Source organism: Rutidosis leptorrhynchoides, chromosome 3 (assembly GCF_046630445.1).
Source record: "Rutidosis leptorrhynchoides isolate AG116_Rl617_1_P2 chromosome 3, CSIRO_AGI_Rlap_v1, whole genome shotgun sequence".
NCBI classification, from domain to species: domain Eukaryota; kingdom Viridiplantae; phylum Streptophyta; class Magnoliopsida; order Asterales; family Asteraceae; genus Rutidosis; species Rutidosis leptorrhynchoides.
The window spans coordinates 59,691,564-59,709,840 of record NC_092335.1 but is presented as its reverse complement, the minus strand read 5'-3'; the positions used below and the strand labels follow the sequence as shown (position 1 = coordinate 59,709,840).

General features: G+C 38.3%; 1 long non-coding RNA gene across 2 annotated transcripts; it reads right to left on the bottom strand.

Moving 5' to 3' along the window:
• Positions 1-3,053: 3,053 nt before the first annotated feature.
• LOC139896185 (uncharacterized) lies at positions 3,054-17,715 on the bottom strand. Of its 2 annotated transcripts, XR_011776152.1 has the most exons (4): positions 17,500-17,715; positions 16,839-16,951; positions 15,418-15,605; positions 3,054-3,110 (listed from the first exon to the last, which is right to left on the bottom strand). It is a non-coding gene; the product is annotated as an uncharacterized lncRNA (long non-coding RNA). The 2 variants fall into 2 exon arrangements; XR_011776151.1 differs by lacking the exon at positions 3,054-3,110 and having other exon boundaries at positions 15,306-15,605.
• Between the last annotated feature and the right edge of the window lie 562 nt (positions 17,716-18,277).

The window sequence follows — 18,277 nt, the reverse complement described above, 5'->3', positions numbered from 1 at the left end:
TGTACCGATGTCGCCCACAAACCCATTTCAGTCCTACTGTCTCCTACAAACTTATAAAAAATGTGCTAATATAAACAAAATACTTTTTTAACCGTCAACCAAAATGGTTGATTATGTGGCTTCTAAGTAGTCATGACACGTCGGTGATACATCGAAACAGAAACTGAGAGTATATGGGCGACATCGTAACACAACTGAAAGTATATGGGCGATATCCGGACATATAACATGAATAAAAAAAGTTAAATAATTAACTTTACCGGTTCAGCAGGTAACTGGTAACGAAATGTTAACATCAACCACATTTTTTATAAGTTTGTAGGCGACAGTAGCACGGAAATGAGTTTATGGACGACATCGGTACATTTGTGTAAGTCTGTAGCCTATTTTTGGCTTTAACCCAATATAAAAGCATGAAAAAGTTCATGGATGTATACCTGGTGACGTTATCAATACAAATCAATGCAACCTAAGATAGTAAAATCCATGCATGCATTATTGATCATTTAGTCATAAGAAATTAAGAATGTTGACTTCATTCAACTAAGACGTGCATCAAACTATATAAATATTTCCAGTATGGTGTATGCTGTTACAATATGCTGCTGCAATCGTATACTGAATATCGTGATTCCATATGTGTTAACCTTCAAACAATAGCAGGAAACAAACTGAAAGGAACACATAAATGTACGGAAACAAATACAATTTCTTAACAAAATTAGACACTAATATAATAACTACCACCAAGTTGTTACCACATATTTTTTTTTTTTTTTGAAAGGCAATCATAAGTATTATATTAATAAAACTAGCAAGATGCTAGGAGTTACAATAAACTTCGAACACGACTAAAATGACACGACAAAACCATTCCTCGAATCGGCCTAAACACACGAACTTTAACAATACGCGACAATAACAATTCAAGGAAGTAGCCTAAAACACGATAATTAGTATGACAACAATCCTAAGACCTCTCCCTCGAATGACCTAAACACCAAATATAACAACACACGACATATTAAAGATCCAACCATCAAGGGAAACTCTCGATTCAAACCACAACACATTACATATTCACATAAGGGCAATCACTCGATCGAAAGTATGGAATCCGATTCAAACTAAAACCCACGAAAGCCCGCGCACCCAAACAACATTCACGAAACTCGAGCACCCAAACGATTAATCACGAAACCCCCGAGATCCAAACCAAAATTCCAAGTGGATAATCAAATCGAGAGGTGAACATGTAATATGTCAAGATGATTCACAAGAGCCAAACCACGATGGAACGACCACAACGAACCAGATGCAATGAGATGCAACCACAACCGGATGATACCACGAACATTAAAAACCCACGAAAAGGACCCCCTTGCTACCACTCAAAACCTCGAACCCAAAAAGACCAGAGTCACAGACCGAAGAGCACCTGAACCGCAATGATGACTAGGCAACCGAACAAGACCACCTGAAACCGGAGGCCGCTAACTGTCTCATTGCAACCACCCGAACCCACGAAAAACAGAGGACCTCAAAACTCATGAAACCACGAACGAGTACGGGTCCATCTCCCACGAAACTACAAAACACTAACCTGAAAATACGAAGTTGAAACCACGAACCGTAGTAGTGGCAGCAAGGAGGATCCAGTCCGGATGTGGCAGACAACCTTACAAAAATCGACGACCACTGCCGTATTATGAGGAACGAAACTCCGGTGACCAGAGAAGTCGTTGGATGACAAGCTACAGAGACAAAACCGTCAAAATCCAGTCCCCGAACCACCACAAACACAGCAGAAAGCCAGATCTACTCGAAGAAAGGTGAGGCCATCGAGAGGTGAAAAGAACAATTGAAAATTGCGGGAGGCACGAAAAAGAACTCGATAAGGACACAAAAGGAAAACAAAAAAAAAAAGAAAAGGAAGGAGATCCGGACCACCGGCGGAGAGCCGGTGGCCGGAGGAGCAAGGCGGCACTTTTAGATCTAGGGTTTGAAGAGTTACAGAGAAGCGAGAGAGAATAATAGAGATTCTTTTATTAGTTGTTACCACATATATACATTGAAGAATGTTAAATTTCAACACAAAGAAGCAATATGGCATCATAAATCAACTATTCCCCTACCAAGTTAAGATCACAAATGAATTCCGAACTAATTAAAAGCAAACAAACTAAAGAGAATAAAATGTCAAATACTTTTCAATATATAATCGCCCTTGCTTATTGCTCTGCTCTCTATAAGAGTGTCCCTATTTCCATTTTCAAGATGATTATTACAACACTCAAGAATCATATTCAAATAAATAGCGAAATGACTAAGTTATGAAATATTAAACTTATGCAAGTTTCCCAACCCCTTGTGGCAAACCCAAGTTATTATGGTACTTAAAATTCATATAAAAAACATTAGATCGTAATAGTCAGTTCCAACACACTCAAAAAACACCTTAGTTTTCATCTCTAATAAACCCTTAACATAAAAAACTTATCATAATCACACTTTAAGTCAGTTTTTAATTCAAGAACTTTACCTAAATAACTGACTGAAATGGCTGCTTCTTTTACACGGACTTAAAAGTAATAAGTATGATGATCATTTCAACATTTAACTCAAAGTTAAAGGGGAGGAGCAAAAATTACATAAATTCAGAATTCAGAACTCTAAAAATAAAGATGAGTCAAATTTGATGTAAACTAACGTGTGGAGTGGTGGTGTTGGCGGCGTGTAGAGAAATCATATGAGTGATGTGGTGATGTTGGTGTCGGCAGAGGCGCTGGTTGGTGGCTATTGTGACGCCTGTACAAAACCATCATGTACGAATCGTCAACAACAGGTCCATTACACGGTATAATACTACATGCTGTTTTAAAACAAGTTTTGCATTCATGAAAAGGTAACGTTTTACAAAAGATAACGTGACACAAAGGTCGTTACAAAGTCATTATTCAAATAATATAAGTTGTGAATGCAAGATAAAAGTTCCATGGTTGAGACATCTCTTAGTAATGCAGCGGAAGTCTAACACAGCGAGTCTGTAACAGGAAGTCTATAACACCAAGACAGCAAGTCTAACAGCGGAAGCAACAACGTCTAAGCACCTGAGAAATACACACTTAAAAAGGTCAACACGTGTAGCGACCCGACCAAATCGTCATTGACGGCGCCGTCTACTTAGGTCCCGTTACGTGGTCATAACTCTTTAAAACAACGTTTGACCAAAAGATATGTCGCATTCATTTCAAATGTAAAGGTTGTTCAAGTTTTACAAGAATAGTTCCACCACAAGTTACGATACAAAGTTTTAAGTACAAATGAATCTTATGCGACACAATTTAAAAGTATCCAAAAGACGCTCCATGTATGCATGTATACTCGACATCCAATGCAAGTATCAAAATAATGAGCGGAAGCATGTATCATGTATCGTTCAAGGACCTGAGAAAAACATAGAAATCTGTCAACGAAAACGTTGGTGAAATCATAGGTTTAAGTAAGTAAGTACAAGTGAACCACAAGATTTGCATCAATGAAATAATAGTAATACATTCCAAAAGTTTGTTTCACGAGCACCCAATTATCAATGCTTAACATTTCCTTCCATTGAACCCCATCACTTAGTGCTAGAACATACACTGTTTCTCGAAAATATATTTCATTCGTATACGGTAGCGAACCGTTTGAATGAGGGTTTGTCAAACCCATATGGATCCATACAACATAAGTTCTCGCTTACACCCGGCAAGTGTAACTAATGATAATCGAATTGAGGATTTTGTTCTAAACTCGTATGTAGAATGTTTGTTTTCCTGTACTTGTGTTCACTTAGTAAAGAAATGTTTATGTTTTCTCATCCCAAATGTAAGTTCAAAAAGAGTAAAAGTGGGACTATGATCTCACCTTGAGTGCACGAGTAGTAAAGTACTTCAACAAGTAAACGTGTGCAAAGAACAATGCTAGTCTTGACCTAAACAATAGGTTTGTATCAATAACGGTAAACACGATAGGTCAAGGATGTTCAATTAGTCCTATGGCTCGTTAAGACTCGATCATAATAGCATGTGAATCAAATTGTCATGTTTCATGCAAGGTACAAGTATAAAAACATGTTAGAACGATTGCACAAATATTTGGTTAAGTTTGATTAAAAGTCAAACTTTGGTCGGTCAAAGTCAACGAAAGTCAACACGTTCGGGTCGGGTTCCGAACTATTTTTCTGAGGTTTTTAATCATATATGAACATGTTAGAACAAGTTTCATGTGAACCGGAGGTCCGTAGTATGCCAAACATTTTCCATAAAATGGACACCGGAGACAGAAGCTGGGCACGGCTTATGCCGCGCCGCGGCACCCTTCTGTCGCGCCGCGACAATAGGCGGGTGCTGGTGCCTGGTCTGTTTCACTTGTCCAACTTGATCCAAACTTCAAATAAGCATAAAACGCAAACCACAAACACTTAGGACTCGCACCTTATATCGTTGGAAAGCTCTTTTGACATAGAATGCAACTAAACACAATTTAACAATCAAAAACCTCATTTGTAACAACCGAGTTTTCCAACCAAGTGATCATTCAATGCCCACATTAATGCTTCAAACTCACCAATGCACATTTAATGATTTGGGCATTCAATGCATACATGTGACATGCCATTTTGTAGGTAATGGAGCATACAATACAACTAACAACTTACTAACAACAATTCATGGCAATCAACGCATCAAATAATCACTTCAAGTTCTTCAAACCCTAACTCAATTCCACCAAAAATCAATAATCAAGCTCATGAAGTTTTCTAAGGCAACCTACACATCAAATTGAAGCTAGTGATGCTAGTAACACAATTAAAACATCAACTTTCAACATCTAACAACATATGATCATCCAAAATTCAAGAACAACACACCAAAATTCAAGTTCATGCTAGTTACACTAAAACAACGAGATAGAGCATATAAATCATATATTCATGTTAGACTTGAGCCATAGACACTAATTAACGCTTTTATAAGTTAAAAACATCAAGAACACAAAATCTAGTGATTTTAGAAAGTTACCCAAATGAGATGAAGTTGGTACCAAAATGAAGAGGATGAAGAGAGGATCACGAATATGTAATTTATTTGGTTGCTAGCTCCCTAATCCGGATTTAGATGATGAATGAATGAGAAAGGAAATTGGGTGTGTTCTTGCTAGAGAGAAAGAGAGAGAGATAGGGAGATGGTAATGAATGGGTGAAAGGGGTGTGACCCTTTGACCTAGTCAAGGGTTTGATCCCTTGTCAAGTTTAGTCCCTCAACTTTCGTTCGGGTGCGTAAATTACCTAAGCGAGATAATTTAAAACGCGTATCAACGGGAGATGTTATAAACATATAACGGAGTTTAAATTAGTATAACGTAAAAGTAAATGGAAAAAGGCGGGATGTTACATTACCTACTCCTTAAAAGAAATTTCGTCCCGAAATTTAAGTAAGCGTAGTAGTCGTTGTTTCTTCCTCGAAATCCTGCGTTTCCGGAATTGGGAATAAATGAGGGTATTTCTTTTGCATTTGATCTTGCCTTTCCCAAGTAAACTCGGGTCCTCTTTTGGCGTTCCAACGGACTTTAACAATCGGGATTCGACTTTGTTTCAATGTCTTGACGGAGGTGTCCACAATTTCAACCGGTTCCTCCACAAAATGAAGCTTGTCATCAATAGTAAGTTCCTCGAGAGGGATGACGATATCGGGTTCGGCAAGACACTTTTTCAAGTTAGATACATGGAAGGTAGGATGAACGGAACTCAGTTGAGGCGGAAGATCTAAACGATAAGCAACGGTTCCAATACGCTCCAAGATTTCGAAAGGACCAATATACCGCGGATTTAGCTTCCCGCGTTTCCCAAAACGGATTACACCCTTCCAAGGTGCGACTTTTAACATTACTCGGTCACCGACTTGAAATTCAAGATCGTTGCGTCGTTTGTCGGTATAGCTCTTTTGACGACTTCGGGCCGTCCTAAGCCTATCTCGGATTTGAACGATTTTCTCGGTGGTTTCGTGAATGAGTTCGGGTCCAGTGATTTGCACGTCGCCTACCTCGGCCCAACAAAGAGGTGAACGACATTTGCGGCCATATAGCGCTTCAAAAGGTGCGGCTTTAATACTCGCGTGATAACTATTGTTGTAAGAGAACTCGGCGAGAGGTAAGTGCTTGTCCCAAGCTTTTCCGAAATCAACCACGCAAGCTCGTAACATGTCCTCTAAGGTTTGAATTGTACGTTCGCTTTGTCCATCGGTTTGAGGATGATATGCGGTGCTCATGTCTAAACGCGTTCCCAACGCTTCTTGCAATGTACGCCAAAATCTAGAAACGAAACGGCCATCTCGGTCGGAGATAATCGATAAAGGTACACCGTGTCGTGCTACGATCTCCTTAATGTAAAGTTGTGCAAGTTTCTCCATTTTGTCCGTTTCTTTCATGGCAAGGAAGTGTGCGGATTTGGTGAGACGGTCAACAATAACCCAAATGGTATCATAACCGCCCGTCGTTTTTGGTAGCTTGGTGATAAAATCCATCGTTATCCTTTCCCACTTCCATTGCGGGATCTCGGGTTGTTGAAGTAGTCCGGACGGTCTTTGGTGTTCGGCTTTGACTTTGGAACATGTCAAACACTTGGAAACATAAGTAGCTACGTCCCTTTTGATGTTCGGCCACCAGTATAGTTGTTTAAGGTCGTGGTACATCTTATTGGCACCGGGGTGAATCGAGTATCGTGACTTATGGGCTTCATCTAAAATAAGGCTTCGTAGATCCCCATAACTAGGCACCCAAATTCTTCCGGCGAAATATCGGAGTCCGGTTTCTTTAACTTCGAATCGAGAGGTGAGGACGTTCAAGTGTTCGAGAGAGATGTTTTCATCCTTGAGAGCCTCATCTTGGGCTACCCGAATTTGGCTATTAAGGTTTGTGTGGATGGTGATGTTTAAGGCTCGGACACGAAGAGGCACCGCTCTTTCTTTTCGACTTAAGGCATCGGCTACTACATTTGCCTTCCCGGGATGGTAACGAAGCTCGCAATCGTAATCGTTTAAGGTTTCAATCCACCTTCGTTGTCTCATGTTTAGTTGCTTTTGATCGAAAATGTGTTGAAGGCTTTTGTGATCGGTGAAGATAGTACTCTTGGTTCCATAAAGATAGTGTCTCCACATTTTAAGTGCAAAGACAACGGCTCCGAGTTCGAGATCATGTGTCGTATAGTTTCGTTCATGAATTTTGAGTTGTCGAGAAGCATAAGCAATGACTTTCGTTCGTTGCATCAATACACACCCAAAACCATGTTTTGAGGCATCGCAATATACAACAAAGTCATCATTGCCTTCGGGAAGTGACAAGATAGGAGTGGTGGTTAGCTTCGTTTTCAAGATTTGGAATGCGGATTCATGTTCGGTCGCCCAAATGAATTTCTTTCCCTTGTGAGTCAATGCGGTTAGAGGACGTGCAACCAAAGAGAAATTTTCGATGAATCTACGATAGTACCCGGCGAGACCCAAAAATTGACGAATGTGAGTAGGAGTAGTAGGAGTCTCCCATTTGCTAATGGCTTCGATTTTCGTTGGATCGACTTTAATACCTTGGTCACTTACAACATGACCAAGAAATTGAACTTCCTTTAACCAAAATTCACACTTGGAGAATTTGGCATAGAGTTGTTCTTGTCTTAAAAGTTCAAGCACAAGTCGGAGATGTTGTTCGTGCTCTTCTTCATTTTTAGAATAGATCAATATGTCATCGATGAACACAATAACGAATTTATCGAGATACGGTTTGCACACGCGGTTCATAAGATCCATGAACACCGCCGGTGCGTTAGTGAGACCAAATGGCATGACAAGGAATTCATAACTACCATAACGAGTCCGGAAAGCGGTTTTGGAGACATCTTCCCCCTTAACCCTTAATTGATGATAACCCGAGCGGAGATCGATTTTTGAATATACACAAGACCCTTGTAGTTGATCAAAGAGGTCATCGATGCGAGGAAGAGGATATCGGTTCTTAACCGTCAATTTATTTAGTTCACGATAATCAATGCACATTCGTAGGGATCCGTCTTTCTTTTTAACAAACAAAATCGGAGCGCCCCAAGGTGAATGGCTAGGTTGGATAAAACCACGGTCAAGTAGTTCTTGGATTTGACTTTGCAATTCTTGCATTTCGGATGGAGCAAGTCTATACGGTGCACGTGCTACGGGTGCGGCTCCCGGAATAAGATCGATTTGGAATTCAACCGGTCGATGAGGCGGAAGACCCGGCAATTCGTAGGGAAATACATCGGAATAGTCACTAACAATTGGCACATCATCGATATGCTTATCATCGGACTCGACTTTCTTAACGTGGGCAAGGATCGCAAAACAACCCTTACGGAGTAGTTTTCTAACTTTAAGGCACGAAACGAGGTTGAGTCTGGTGCAACTCTTATCGCCATAAACAATCAAAGGTTCACCATTCTCGATAGGAATTCGGATTGCGTTAAGATCACAAAGGATGTGAGATTTCGTTTTGACTAACCAATTCATACCGATTATTACATCAAAGCTTCCTAGTTCCATGGGTATCAAGTCAATTTCAAATTCCTTACCCAAAATGTTTAACGTACACCCCCGGTAATATGTGTCGGCACTTAATAGTTTCCCGTTAGCCACTTCAATGGTATAAGTGGTATCTAATGGAAGAGGTGGAGTGCTAAAAGAATGAGTCAAAGTCTTGGATACAAAGCATTTATCGGCACCCGAATCGAATAAGCAAGAGACATAAGAATTGTTGAGAAGAAACGTACCCGTGACTAGTTCAGTGTCATCCCGGGCTTCCTCGGTGTTGATGTTGAAAGCTCGGTCGCGCGTGTTGGGGTTATCTTTCTTCTTTGGGCATGCATTTCTATAATGACCTGTTTGACCACATTCGTAACAAGTGCCCGTATTTGGTGCATTGGGCCACTTTCGAACAACGGGAGTGGCACTTTTACAATCGTTGGCCTTATGACCAACTCCTTGGCACCGGTGGCAAATTAACTTACTACATTCGCCAAAGTGATGTTTGTTGCATTTGTTGCAAAGAGGTAGGTTCCCGGCATAACCTCTCTTGCCGTCGTTGGTGTAAGGCTTCTTAGCAAAGTTGTTGTTGCTTGATTGGGAGGGTTCCCACTTTCTTTTGTTGCCGCCCGATTTATCCTCGGCCTTAGGTGCCGGAACTACGATTTCGTCAACCGTTTCAATTAGTTGGCGAGCCATGTTCATAGCGGCTTGATGAGTAGTGGGTTTGGATGACATCACCCCTTGTTTGATGCTTTTTGGAAGACCGAGCATGTAGAGCTCAATCCTTTGAGATTCGGGGTTAACAAGATTAGGACACATCAAGGATAGTTCGGCGAAGCGTTGATTATAAGCTTTAAGATCGTTTTCGACCGCTTTCAAAGCTCTTAGTTCTTCCTCAAGCTTTCGGGTTTCTTCGCGCGGAAAATACTCAACAATCATCTTTTCCTTTAGATCGGCCCAAGAGAGGGCATGAGCTTCATCGGTACCCACCGATTGAACATAGGTGTTCCACCATGTTAGAGCAATTCCGGAGAAAGTGTGAGTGGAGTATTTGACCTTGTCTTGGTCCCGACAACCGCTTATGCTAAAGACGGCTTCCGTTTGCTCAAACCATCGGGTGAGCACGACCGGTCCCCCGGTTCCATCAAAAGTGTGAGGTTTGCACCCCATGAAAGCTTTATAGGAGCATCCCTCGTTTGAGTTTCCGGCTCCATTGTTGTTGTTGTTGTTGTTGTTGTTGTGGTTGTTATTATTATTGTTGTTGGATGAGTGACCGGCCATGGCCGCATCTACGGCGGTGGCTATCATCCGTTCGAGAGCTTGTTCGGGAGTTTCATTGCGGCGTACACGACGAGGAGCCATTGTTCCTTCAAGACACAAGAATATCATTGATTAGTATTCTCAATAATACTAACCGTGATATAGAATAAAGATAAAGAGAAGTTTTTTTTTTTTTTTTTTTTTTTTTTTCGACTCGCCTTAAATTCTTTATGCCATAATGTCGGAATGTTCATATGAGTCACCGTAATATAATCCCGGAAATTATATTACCCTGATTCATATGTGCATTCGACATTATTCTATAAAGTCAAGGTGGCGTGTCAATCAAATTAATCAACGTGAGATTAAGATGAACTAAGAGTAGATATGAGTAGAAGCGTTCGAGTATAAATGCACAAGTAGTCAAGTAATTCCTACTTCAAGTCTATATGCCGGTTGTAGTCTAGACTCACCAATGTACCCTATGACTCGAGGTTGACACTAATGAACTCTAAATCCCTACAACCAACGCTCTGATACCATCTGTAGCGACCCGACCAAATCGTCATTGACGGCGCCGTCTACTTAGGTCCCGTTACGTGGTCATAAGTCTTTAAAACAACGTTTGACCAAAAGATATGTCGCATTCATTTCAAATGTAAAGGTTGTTCAAGTTTTACAAGAATAGTTCCACCACAAGTTACGATACAAAGTTTTAAGTACAAATGAATCTTATGCGACACAATTTAAAAGTATCCAAAAGACGCTCCATGTATGCATGTATACTCGACATCCAATGCAAGTATCAAAATAATGAGCGGAAGCATGTATCATGTATCGTTCAAGGACCTGAGAAAAACATAGAAATCTGTCAACGAAAACGTTGGTGAAATCATAGGTTTAAGTAAGTAAGTACAAGTGAACCACAAGATTTGCATCAATGAAATAATAGTAATACATTCCAAAAGTTTGTTTCACGAGCACCCAATTATCAATGCTTAACATTTCCTTCCATTGAACCCCATCACTTAGTGCTAGAACATACACTGTTTCTCGAAAATATATTTCATTCGTATACGGTAGCGAACCGTTTGAATGAGGGTTTGTCAAACCCATATGGATCCATACAACATAAGTTCTCGCTTACACCCGGCAAGTGTAACTAATGATAATCGAATTGAGGATTTTGTTCTAAACTCGTATGTAGAATGTTTGTTTTCCTGTACTTGTGTTCACTTAGTAAAGAAATGTTTATGTTTTCTCATCCCAAATGTAAGTTCAAAAAGAGTAAAAGTGGGACTATGATCTCACCTTGAGTGCACGAGTAGTAAAGTACTTCAACAAGTAAACGTGTGCAAAGAACAATGCTAGTCTTGACCTAAACAATAGGTTTGTATCAATAACGGTAAACACGATAGGTCAAGGATGTTCAATTAGTCCTATGGCTCGTTAAGACTCGATCATAATAGCATGTGAATCAAATTGTCATGTTTCATGCAAGGTACAAGTATAAAAACATGTTAGAACGATTGCACAAATATTTGGTTAAGTTTGATTAAAAGTCAAACTTTGGTCGGTCAAAGTCAACGAAAGTCAACACGTTCGGGTCGGGTTCCGAACTATTTTTCTGAGGTTTTTAATCATATATGAACATGTTAGAACAAGTTTCATGTGAACCGGAGGTCCGTAGTATGCCAAACATTTTCCATAAAATGGACACCGGAGACAGAAGCTGGGCACGGCTTATGCCGCGCCGCGGCACCCTTCTGTCGCGCCGCGACAATAGGCGGGTGCTGGTGCCTGGTCTGTTTCACTTGTCCAACTTGATCCAAACTTCAAATAAGCATAAAACGCAAACCACAAACACTTAGGACTCGCACCTTATATCGTTGGAAAGCTCTTTTGACATAGAATGCAACTAAACACAATTTAACAATCAAAAACCTCATTTGTAACAACCGAGTTTTCCATCCAAGTGATCATTCAATGCCCACATTAATGCTTCAAACTCACCAATGCACATTTAATGATTTGGGCATTCAATGCATACATGTGACATGCCATTTTGTAGGTAATGGAGCATACAATACAACTAACAACTTACTAACAACAATTCATGGCAATCAACGCATCAAATAATCACTTCAAGTTCTTCAAACCCTAACTCAATTCCACCAAAAATCAATAATCAAGCTCATGAAGTTTTCTAAGGCAACCTACACATCAAATTGAAGCTAGTGATGCTAGTAACACAATTAAAACATCAACTTTCAACATCTAACAACATATGATCATCCAAAATTCAAGAACAACACACCAAAATTCAAGTTCATGCTAGTTACACTAAAACAACGAGATCGAGCATATAAATCATATATTCATGTTAGACTTGAGCCATAGACACTAATTAACGCTTTTATAAGTTAAAAACATCAAGAACACAAAATCTAGTGATTTTAGAAAGTTACCCAAATGAGATGAAGTTGGTACCAAAATGAAGAGGATGAAGAGAGGATCACGAATATGTAATTTATTTGGTTGCTAGCTCCCTAATCCGGATTTAGATGATGAATGAATGAGAAAGGAAATTGGGTGTGTTCTTGCTAGAGAGAAAGAGAGAGAGATAGGGAGATGGTAATGAATGGGTGAAAGGGGTTTGACCCTTTGACCTAGTCAAGGGTTTGATCCCTTGTCAAGTTTAGTCCCTCAACTTTCGTTCGGGTGCGTAAATTACCTAAACGAGATAATTTAAAACGCGTATCAACGGGAGATGTTATAAACATATAACGGAGTTTAAATTAGTATAACGTAAAAGTAAATGGAAAAAGGCGGGATGTTACAACACGAATGTTGGTGAGCTATAGTTTGTATTCAGTAATGTAATGTAGACCACGAGATTTCGTATTCCAAACAGTATGAAAAGTATATGCTTATCCGTGGGCACCCGGTAACTAACTTAACGTAATAATAATACCCCCTAAAAATACACTTGGCGAGTGCGTATGTCCTCGAAGTATCAAACACCCGTTAAATGCTAGCGCGACTAGCCCGAGTGGGGATGTCAAACCCTATGGATCCATATCTAATATTCGCGTTCACCGGTTCAAAAACCAATGATTAAACGTTACCGTGCTAAGGGGAATCTTTGTGCCGTTATATCACCCACACATATATAAAGTTTAAGTACTCGTGTCTAGTATGTAAAACATAATAAGCGCATGTATTTTCAGTCCCAAAAATAGTAAAGTAAAAAGGGAAGCTATAACTCACAGTGAATGTGCGGTAAAGTCGATAGGAAAAGTATGCAAGTAGTAAGTCGGTCCGAAAGGTCGTCAACCTAAGTCAAAGATCACTAAGTCAGTATATTGTCCCAAAAGGTTTAAAATTACGTAAGTAAAGTCTTAAGCATCATCATCATCATCATCATTCTTAAAAGATAAAGTAAGTTTTCATCAAGAATAGAGATCGAAACAAAAGGCTGACTTCGGACAGCTGCTACGACCTCTATACAAAACGAAAAGATGCGTGGTCAGTGGCCAAGGCTCCGTATGTGAGTCCTCTAACCGTTGTCCAATTTTCAGAACCTAACTCGTCTTCGTTTGACCGTGGTGACGGTTTAAGTGCGAGTAAGTCAGAATTTTTCAGCACGTCGTTACAAAGGCGTAGTGACTTTCGGAAGGCTATAAATCCTAAACCGTATATCGGATTTAGGCGAGGCCTAAACGAAAAGTCATCTACTCGAAACGAACTATCTGAAAATCAATTTTCCAGAAGTCCAGAGGTCTGATCAGACCCCGAAAAATAGCAAACAAGTGCTCCGGTGGGTTTCTTGGTGCTTGATGCTCATCACGGTTCTCATCCTTGATGCGTGTAAGCTTCAAGTGTACAACTCTTTGATGTTTTAGAATCACTTTGACCAAGTTTCAACCATCAACACACAACTAAGAGTAAAAGCTATCATTCTACAAGTTTTGAACATCAAGGTTGCCTCTTTATTGCATAAACCCAATAAAGCTTCAACATTTGTCCTTTTTACACAAGTTTATGCATCTTCATCACATGAGATGATGAAGACTTGATCTTTATCATCACAACAATCACAAAAAGGTTCCAAGTAAGTGAGATCTACAATAATAACTTAGATCTCAAGTATTAAGAAAACCCTAAGCTAGAAAGCTTGGATCTTTACAAGATTAATGAGACCATAAGCTAGAAAGCTAAGATCTAGTAAAAGTAATGAGACCATAAGCTAAAAAGCTAAGATCTTTAACAAAATAATGAAACTCTAAGCTAGAAAACTTGAATCTTTAATGTTCTTGAAGATCCATAAAGCAAAGACTAGATCTTCAAGTTACATGAAGATCATAAACACAAGTTTTGATCTTTATAACAAAGTAAAGAAATCATAAGCTAGAAAAACTAGATCTAACAAGTAAATGAAGATTCATAGCTAGAAAGCTTGAATTTTTCATGTTCTTGAAGGATTCAAACCCAAGTTTGAATCTACAAGATATAACAAGATCAAAAAGCTAAAAAGCTAGATCCTTTAATGATGATGATGATGTCGACATTGAGAAGAGAAGAAGAAGAAGAAGAAAATTTAAAACTTACACTTTTTAGAGTGAGAAAGACTAGAGAGATAATTAGAGAGTAAGTGTGTGTAATTTGTGAATGAGATCAAGTGTAAAATGGGTGAGGTTTGAGTGGTATTTATAGGGGGAATGGGGGTGGGTTGGCCGAAGGTTTAGGGGGGACAAGGGGGGACAAGGGGGGACAACTTTTGCTTTTTAGTTAATGGTTGTCTAAAGTTGGTGCTTATGTTGGGATCCCATGCAACAATTGTGATTATGGTTAACAAAAATGCTAGTATTTTCCCTCTAATAAATGGCCATTTGTCTTACATTTATATGAGTCTAGTGAGCATAAGTAAATTACTAAGTGTAATTAAGCAACCAATAACCCAAGTAATTGTTAAAATAACAATTAGTATTACGTAGTCATAATATTCCAATTATGACCAAAGTAAAACGCGTATCAAAATACATAGCTCGTTTTCAACGTCAAGCGACACTAACGGTCATAAAAGCATTCGGGGATCAAGTTAAGTAACTAAGTACTTAATGGCACGTTGTATGGTATAAACGAAGGTAATTAATCATGAAATAAGATCCCGGAATATAATATAGCTCAGTACGCACAAATACGCAGTTTCTCAGAAAGTAACAAGCACAAAAGCAAGTCGAAAAAGTCGGGTCGTTACAGCTATGGTAGTGGGTAACCTGGAAATAAGTGATAGAACCAATCTAGGTGGTTTGTTAAATTTGTGGTGGGATTTGTGGTTTTGGTGTTAAACAGGTGTTAAGAACTATTGAGCCAGTTTGACCCCATTATAATAAAATAAAACTTCCAATGGCCCAGTATAAGTGTACGGGTTGAAATTGTCACCTCTAATGGGAGTCAGATATGAAACTAACTAAACAATATAACTATTTTCAAAAATACATATATTTACAATATATGTTGATATGCATCTTTCTAGTTAGGATATTGCATATATTACAACTATACATACCTCATGGTGGAGAAACTAAAAAAAAATTTCAAGTTGTAGATGCTGGTTGCCATCTTCACCAAAAAAGTAGTACTCCAATCCTCGATTTTCAACATGACCTGCTACTCTAAGTCCAGTGCGAAATCCATCCTTCTGAAAGGCCCCTTGTCAGCGCCATCACCTTTTTGAATTCTTCTCGATCTATTTCTCTGGGGATAAAACATGAACTTTAAATAAGGAAAAAATGGATCTTAAAAGAAGCTAACTTTTCTTATTACACCAAAAAATGTGTTCATGTGGATTTGATGAATAGCAAACCTTTTTTAAAGCAAGATAAAACAATAATCTGAAATGACATTTATAGCTTGCACGATTAGTATAAACAAAAGTGGCACCTTCAAACATATAAATGTTCATGGGTCAGGGTCGAACATCAAAGAAGGCATCCAAAGCGTAATTTAAATGCATATAGCCTCCTAAATCATTTTAAGGTTGACTTTTTATTAAATCAGAAAAATTGCAATCATAAGAAAAGTTAAGTATTAGCCATTTATACATAATAAATCACAAAAAACTACGAAGCCAAACCAACCCATTCGGACCTGTGCTGACCCATTTCACTGTTGCGTACCCTCCTTAAGATGCTTGTTTTTTCACATCTAGTGTATACAATCATAACTATAAAAATAAATTGAAGTACTCACCACAGACATTAGATAGCGGAGACGATAATTAAAAAAAGGCAAAACAATGATTAAAAAATATGTTAAACAAATAGATTATATACAACCACATATACATATCTTAACGGTGCTAGATGTAGGCTGTTGACAATTCGGGATATGAAACGGGTTCATCAATTTTACGTTAAAATATTGGTTGTCAAATAGCAGTCTGTTTATGAAGTATGTTTAGAAGACATACAGCTCAAACAACAATTGGGAAAATCGGAAACAACGAACTTTCATCCCATAAAAATGACACTATATTCAATCAATCTGTCCATAACTTATTATTATTTTGAGTAATTTTGAAAAAACATAATTGTCTTATAAATTTCTTATTCAACATATTAGGATAAGGTATATATTTATATATATAATCACAATCAATGAAACATGAATCACCATGGTCGCAGGCTAAACGGAAATCATATATTGCCATGCCAAGACGTGACAAATATTTTCAGATTGCAGCAATAAACGCACGGGCGCTGATCATCACAACCTTATTTTCAATAGCCATCCCAATATAAGTTTTCCAATACAAAAAATGCTCCCAAACATATATTTTTGTCAGAAACATGTTTTAAATTTAGAAAATCAGTTGACTTAATATGGATAACCATGGCTATAATTCACACACTGCCATACCATGAGACGATCAATATTTACATACTCATCATCGTTTGTGTTCAAGTAACCGTATGTTAAAATACTTACCTGTATATATTTACCATATACCGGTGTTATCAATTTGTAAAGTATAACTCTCCAGGGCTGAATTATAAGTGGGAACAGCAGCCAATCATAATGAACCCAAATCATTCACCAATCTGCAAATAATAGCTGCTATTAAAGTTCCATATTTTTAATCTAATTGTATAGGAATGTTAGATGTGTCATACACCAATGCTTGCAATTTTCACATCAAGATCACCTCTTTTAGATAAATTCACAAACAGGCTGTGAACAACAGCAGCACACACAAAAACCCACAAATTCAAACCCGCAAACTTTCAATTAATGGCATAATTTCGCAAGAAAAATATTGTACGTAATCAGTACCCTACATCATTTTCTTAAGTAAATCTAGATTAATATTTAAGTGTTAATTAGTTATGACCCCTCCTTAATTAAATTGCTACCAAGCCAGCTCTGACCACTACCAACTTTGTAAACAAAATAACAATTTGAATCTTTCAACATTACCAAAACCACAACATAAACTTGATTAAAAGTATACAAATTCCATTAGCATTAATTATTGCATAAAAAAACGCTACACTATCATTGGGGATAACATAATTACCGTAACACTCAACCAAAAAATCAAACATTTATCCACTAATTATAAGCATAGAAAAAGTTAGAAGAGACATACCAGCAAGCAGCTTCGGGACAGAGATCACGGGAATGGCAATAGTAATTTTCCTCAAATTTTTCATTTGCTTAACTTAGGTCTAAAGAATCCGTTTTGGTAACAAATCGATGGTGGATGATACGGCAACGGCGATGGTGTTGTTAGTAGCACCACCAGCAGCAGCGCAACGGCGATGGCATTTAAAAAACCCTAAGAAAATGTAACAACGCAAACCAATATCCAAATAAGCAAAAAAAAAAAAAATTAATAAAAAAAAATAATAATAATTATATAAAACGGTGCGCGGCGCGCACAAGCCATTCCAGCTTCTGTCCTGTTTGGCCATTTTTCAAATAAATATCTCCCACTTCCCGACATATTTAGACGAAACGCTTTTCACAACATGTTCAAATATGTAAAACTAACACATTTCAATGATAAAACAAGTTTTACGAATACGGGCCCACATATGGCCGAAATACGAGTTTCATACAAAATATATGGGTATTGTTCGGGAGTATTGCTTCTAAGTTTTAAAGCTAATGAAATTATGGGTTATAGCTATGGAGGTTATGGGTATTGTTCGGGAGTATTGCTTCTAAGTCAAACCTAGTGTTTATCATCTCCGTTGCGTCTACGTACTTTCCTGCAATATTGAATCACAATATTGATACGTGAGCATTCATATCTTATCTTTTATATATTAATAGTGTATACATGTCTAGTGCTCGAGTATATATGTGATGTGGTAGCGTGGGGGTACGAAATAGTTTATATTTTTACTAGGAAATACTATTAA